Here is a 7,153-nt window from a genome sequence, read left to right on the forward strand (position 1 = left end):
AAAGCGTGTAATCAGAATAATTGCTGGAGTTCATCCAAGATCATCCTGCAGACACTTATTTAAAGAGCTAGGGATATTCACTGTAGCCTCACAGTATATATATTATGTCTGCTTGTGTCTGTGTATATGCGGATGGATATGTGTGTGTGTGCGAGTGTATACCTGTCCTTTTTTCCCCCTAAGGTAAGTCTTTCCGCTCCCGTGACTGGAATGACTCCTTACCCTCTCCCTTAAAATCCACATCCTTTCGTCTTTCCCTCTCCTTCCCTCTTTCCTGATGAGGCAACAGTTTGTTGCGAAAGCTTGAATTTTGGTGTGTATGTTTGTGTTTGTTTGTGTGTCTGTCGACCTGCCAGCACTTTCATTTGGTAAGTCACATCATCTTTGTTTTTAGGTATATTTTTCCTTCGTGGAATGTTTCCTTCTATTATATATATATATATATATAAAGAAAGAAAGATGATGAGACTTACCAAACAAAAGCGCTGGCAGGTCGATATACACACAAACATACACACAAAATTCTAGCTTTCGCAACCAACGGTTGCCTCGTCAGGAAAGAGGGAAGGAGAAGGAAAGACAAAAGGATTTGGGTTTTAAGGGAGAGGGTAAGGAGTCATTCCAATCCCGGGAGCGGAAAGACTTACCTTAGGGGGAAAAAAGGACAGGTATACACTCGCACACACACACATATCCATCCGCATATACACAGACACAAGCAGACATTTGTAAAGGCAAAGAGTTTGGGCAGAGATGTCAGTCGGGGTGGAAGTACAGAGGCAAAGATGATGTTGAAAGACAGGTGAGGTATGAGCGGCGGCAAATTGAAATTAGAAATTAGCGGAGATTGAGGCCTGGCGGATAGTGAGAAGAGAGGATATGCTGAAGGGCAAGTTCTCATCTCCGGAGTTCTGACAGGTTGGTGTTAGTGGGAAGTATCCAGATAACCCGGACGGTGTAACACTGTGCCAAGATGTGCTGGCCGTGCACCAAGGCATGTTTAGCCACAGGGTGATCCTCATTACCAACAAACACTGTCTGCCTGTGTCCATTCATGCAAATGGACAGTTTGTTGCTGGTCATTCCCACATAGAACGCTTCACACTGTAGGCAGGTCAGTTGGTAAATCACGTGGGTGCTTTCACACGTGGCTCTGCCTTTGATCGTGTACACCTTCCGGGTTACAGGACTGGAATAGATGGTGGTGGGGGGGTGCATGGGACAGGTTTTACACCGGGGGCGGTTACAGGGGTAGAAGCCAGAGGGTAGGGAAGGTGGTTTGGGGATTTCATAGGGATGAACTAAGAGGTTACGAAGGTTAGGTGGACGGCGGAAAGACACTCTTGGTGGAGTGGGGAGGATTTCATGAAGGATGGATCTCATTTCAGGGCAGGATTTGAGGAAGTCGTACCCCTGCTGGAGAGCCACATTCAGAATCTGATCCAGTCCCGGAAATTATCCTGTCACAAGAGGGGCACTTTTGGGGTTCTTCTGTGGAAGGTTCCGGGTTTGAGGAGATGAGGAAGTGGCTCTGGTTATTTGCTTCTGTACCTGGTCGGGAAGGTAGTTACGGGATGCAAAAGCTGTTTCCAGGCTGTGGCTAAACATGCCTTGGTGCACGGCCAGCACATCTTGGCACAGTGTTACACCGTCCGGGTTATCTGGATACTTCCCACTAACACCAACCTGTCAGAACTCCGGAGATGAGAACTTGCCCTTCAGCATATCCTCTCTTCTCACTATCCGCCAGGCCTCAATCTCCGCTAATTTCTAATTTCAATTTGCCGCCGCTCATACCTCACCTGTCTTTCAACATCATCTTTGCCTCTGTACTTCCGCCCCGACTGACATCTCTGCCCAAACTCTTTGCCTTTACAAATGTCTGCTTGTGTCTGTGTATATGCGGATGGATATGTGTGTGTGTGCGAGTGTATACCTGTCCTTTTTTCCCCCTAAGGTAAGTCTTTCCGCTCCCGGGATTGGAATGACTCCTTACCCTCTCCCTTAAAACCCAAATCCTTTTGTCTTTCCCTCTTTTGTGTGTATGTTTGTGTTTGTTTGTGTGTATATCGACCTGCCAGCGCTTTTGTTTGGTAAGTCTCATCATCTTTCCTTTTAGATATATTTTTCCCATGTGGAATGTTTCCCTCTCTCTCTCTCTCTCTCTCTCTCTCTATATATATATATATATATATATGTATATATATATGCAACACTAGGAGAAAGGATGATCTTCACTACTCAAGGTTAAATCTAACTTTGGCTCGGAAAGGGGTAAATTATGCTGCCACAAAAGTCTTTGGTCACTTACCTAATAGCATCAAAAGTCTGACAGATGGCCATGTAGCATTTAAAAGGAAATTAATGGCAACTCGTTCTACTCATTAGATGAATTTTTGGATATGGTAGGTGGGTAATTTCCCCAACCACCACAAAAAAAATTTAAAAATATTAAGTGTCATGTAATATTTTGTGTAATGTAATATCTTGTATAGACACCTTTTATTAACCTGACACATTCCACATCATTACGATGTGTCGTATTCATGATCTATGGAACAAGTACTAATCTAATCAGTTGGGGAAAGATCTGGGAATATGGCTGGCCAAGGTATGTTTTGGCAAGCACGAAGACAAGCAGTAGAAACTCTTGCTGTGTGCAGGCGGGCGGGCATTTTCTTGCTGAAATGTAAAGCTAGCATGACTTGCCATGAAAGGCAACAAAATAGGGCAAAGAATACCACTTTGCCGTAAGGGTGCCACGGACGAAAACCAAAGGGATCTTGCTATGAAATGTAGTGGCATCCCAGGCCTTCACTGCTGGTTGTTGGGCTGTGTGGCAGGCAACAGTCAGGCTGGTATCCCACCGCTGTCCAGGGCACCTCTGGACATGTCATCGGGGCTCAATTCAATGTGGAACTCATCACTAAAAACAATTCTTCTTCAAGAATGAGATTTTCATTCTGCAGCGGAGTGTGCGCTGATATGAAACTTCCTGCCAGATTAAAACTGTGTGCCGGACCGAGACTCGAACTCAGGACCTTTGCTAGCTCTGCAAGGTTTGCAGGAGAGTTTCTGTTAAGTTTGGAAGGTAGGAGACGAGGTATTGGCAGAAGTAAAGCTGTGAAGATGGGGCGTGAGTAGTGCTTGGGTAGCTCAGTCGGTAGAGCACTTGCCCGCGAAAGGCAAAGGTCCCGAGTTCGAGTCTCGGTCCGGCACACAGTTTTAATCTGCCAGGAAGTTTCAATTCTTCTTCAGTCTGTGAGATTCCAGGTCTCACTGACCAATCTAGATGTGTCTGGAGATACCCCAGACACCAGTAGAATACCAACCTGATTGTCATCTGCCATACAACCCTTTGGAAATGTAATTCACCAGTTGGACAGAACTTGGCATTATATCCCTCAGGAGGACATCCAACAGTTCTATCAATCAATACCTTGCTGAATAACTGCTTACATATGGGCCAGAGGTGGGCCAGTGTGTTATTGAATTGCTCAATTTGTTAAGCTCTTTATCTTTAATAAATTGTCCAACCTTTCTGAAACTGTATTCGTCTGTTTATCTTCAGTATATCCATTGTGGATGACAAAGTGCGACTGTGATTTAAACTGTTGTTTATTTGGTAATAACTATGCAACCAGTCACTTTTTTATGATTTATTCAACCATGAACATGTTTTGGAGCCACTGTAGGCTCGTCTTCAGATGGAGGTGTTACATAAACATTATCTTGTGGACCAAGTATAGCTAGATGCAGTGCTTGTGTTGAGTGCACTGCCTTGTGATATTCACATCAGATTGCTTCTTATAACGTGCATTATTATGCTATGTACACAAATAAACACAGTATGTAACTACACTTGGTTTCACACTGGCTCACAAGTAAAACCAAGTGTAGCTACATACTATGTTTATTTGTGTACATAGCTTAATAAGCAGTTCATGATTTGCACAGAAAACCGATTCTAACCACTCACCGATGCAGCCGGCACAACTGAGACATCACACCAACCTAACACACTGACCAACTTGCCACAGACAACAAGAAGAAAACCAAGGATTGCGCTGAGCACAATACAATATGCAGGCTACAACTTGACACTAAACGTCGCGTTAAAAAAGCACACGGACGGCCCAATCGAGGCAATCCATATAGGAAAAACTATAAAGTACCACTTTGAGATGATCAAAGATGAGACTGCCTAGACTTCTTCAAGCACCACAATGTAAACAATATCACACACCAACCACAGAAAGAGCATCAACTTAAGGTGGTCATAAAAGGCCTTCGTGAAACAATGACGGAGGACAAAGTGGAGGAAGACATCAGACTGCTGAACTTCCAGCCTCAAGGAGTAGACCAGCACGAAAAAGAGGACAATGAAACAAATATCTACACCCCACGCATGTATTCTGCGCCACTCTAGAGAAGAAACCAGAAAATGAGGCAGTCTACCACGTCAGTTATATTCTCGACACGGAGGTGCCTGTTGAGTTGTACGAGAGCAAAGACGGCCCACTACAGTGCAAGAAATGCCAGAGCTTTTTCCACACTCTAAATTATTGTGAAATGCCAGCCAGGTGTGAGTGATGTGGAGGCGACCCCAGAGCGAGGGACTGCAAGTGACCAATAAATGCCACCCCCATCTATGTTAACTGCAACCAGTATGACTATCCATCATCATTTAGAGGGTGTGAAGAATTTCAAAAGACCGTCAGAGCACACCACCCACATACAAAAGTTCCAAATGACAGCACCAACAGCCAGAACAGCCAAACCAGAAATCAAGAAGGACCCTAATGCCCACACCAGCAGAAGCATGCTGAATGGGAAGAAGAACCTGTGCCTCCCTCCGGAAAAACGATTACACGACTTCCAGAAGCCAATCACGACAAGCGAGAAATACCAACCGACAAAACAGCGGACTGTCAGCCGTCTTAGACATTTCCAGTTCAATCAAAAACATGGGGGAACACTTCCAGTGGACCGACATCATTTCCATCGTCTCCTCAACTATCCACAATTGCATCAGACCTCACGTCCAAAATCATGGCAATATCGGAGGAGTGACAAATTTCTTTGTGCACCTCCCATGGAAATTAGGCCCACAAGAAGAACAATCCTCCTATTTAGCAACTGTGACACAGAAGGATTGGAGAATGAAAAGGGGCATCATCACTCAAAATAGACATACTATTCTTGGCAGAAACCCACTACTCCCCATTGAGACATTCAACTTACGAAACATGGTATGCCACCGTACAGACCGTACCAACCGATAGGGACGATGATCGACCATCTTCCGACAGTCGCATATCATGCACAACCCGGAAGCTGCAGAGGACATCCCTAAAGACCACAGCAGTAAGGCAAAGTCATCCTGGTAGCAGCATACCTCAGCCCAAGAGCAGTATTTGACGAGAATGATGTCGTACAAATTTTTGACAACCATGAAAGTGTATTAACACTTTGCCGTCCACACGTCTCGTACAAATTTATTGGCTTGGTGCCGGCATCACTAAGTCGGATTACTTTGCTTGTCACCTTTCTGTTGACGAGCTTCAAACACATTGACTTTTGCACGCTTTAATTTTCCAGTAATCCTCTATTTTGCCGTATTGTTCCACAAACTTGAATTTTCTTTTCAATTAACTTCTCTGCAGGTTCTACACTGTTATAATAATTATCCATGCAGAGGTGATGGCACTTTCCATCAGAAGGTCGCAATAGTTAAATCACTGTTTTTGCTAAAGGCTGTCCAGTGCCGGAATATATCTTGAATGAGTAAATGTATCCCGTACTCGAATCACACAACATCTGAATGAGTATGCCGTATTTCGCAATTTTTGATGGATTGTGAACTTTAAAATTTAACTGTCCATGCCATGGTATCATTCCTTCACCAATTGAGATGTTTTGACTTAGATTAAATGTTTCTTTAAACTTTTTGGAAAAATAATCAATTACGAATTGCACTTTGACAAGACGATTGACACTATCCAGTTTATTGTTGCTGTCGCAAAAATGTAAAAATGATAATATTTGTCTGAATCGGTTGCAGGCCATCGTTTTGCAAAATATCGGTGCATCTATCAATGGATTCATTGACCAATCATCATTGATCCTAGTTTTTCTTACAATTCCCATAATGATAGCAAGCCCAAACCACTTTCTAAGTTCGGGTCCCATAAAGTCGACAAATTTGGCATTTTTTCAATTCAGTATCCTTCTATTGCAATTTTGACTATAGTACTTTTTGGTTTTGTTTCTAATATATTCAAATAGATCATTCCCAATACATAATTGTACAATATCCTCGGTGCTCTGTGTATCTCTGGGAAATATGTTTGGACACGGGGATCCTTCAAATTTATTATTGGTCCTCGGTAAATCAAAGTCTGACCACTGTGCACTGTCTTCTTTGTCTGATTCAGCCGAATCAGTTGACAATCGTAGCGTTTACCAAATTCTTCTTGGATGTATTTGACTATCTTCCTACGATTCTGATTCACTTTCATTTTTTTGATATCCAATGTCTTCTTCCCAATCGGCCAATTCATCCAGAATGTCAGACAAGACGTCCACGCATTCATCGTAAATAATCCTATTGTCTCTTTCATCTGCCATGATGAAAGGGCACAAGTACTTATAAAAACAAAACACTTGCTGATGTGTGTAACTTATTGTTACCTAAACAAAACACCAACAGAATGCAAAAGATACTGATGTGCTGTCACTGGCCACTGCACGGTACTATGCTCACGACACCACTGTGGTGTCACCGGCATAGTGTTAATTGGTGGAGACGTGAATTCCGTGTTGCATCCTTTGCACGAAACACGGAATTCACGTCAAAACAACACTTGAAGAAATCATCTACATGACCTGGAAGGTCACCTAGGTGCAGTAATCGTGACCCCCACAAGATATACATATCCTAGTCAATCACTGACACTAACAGGGTGCACTAAACATTTTCATAACAAAAAACCTGGACCCGGACCTTTAACTGAGAACACTCGATGAATTAACTTCTGATCACCTCCTGATAGTTTGATATATAGGCAACCCGATCGAGCCACCACGAGGACCAAACGAGTGCACTCCAGCTCGGAAATAAAGAGGACTGGAAACTGATTAAAGACATCAG

Source organism: Schistocerca cancellata, chromosome 10 (assembly GCF_023864275.1).
Source record: "Schistocerca cancellata isolate TAMUIC-IGC-003103 chromosome 10, iqSchCanc2.1, whole genome shotgun sequence".
Taxonomy (NCBI): domain Eukaryota; kingdom Metazoa; phylum Arthropoda; class Insecta; order Orthoptera; family Acrididae; genus Schistocerca; species Schistocerca cancellata.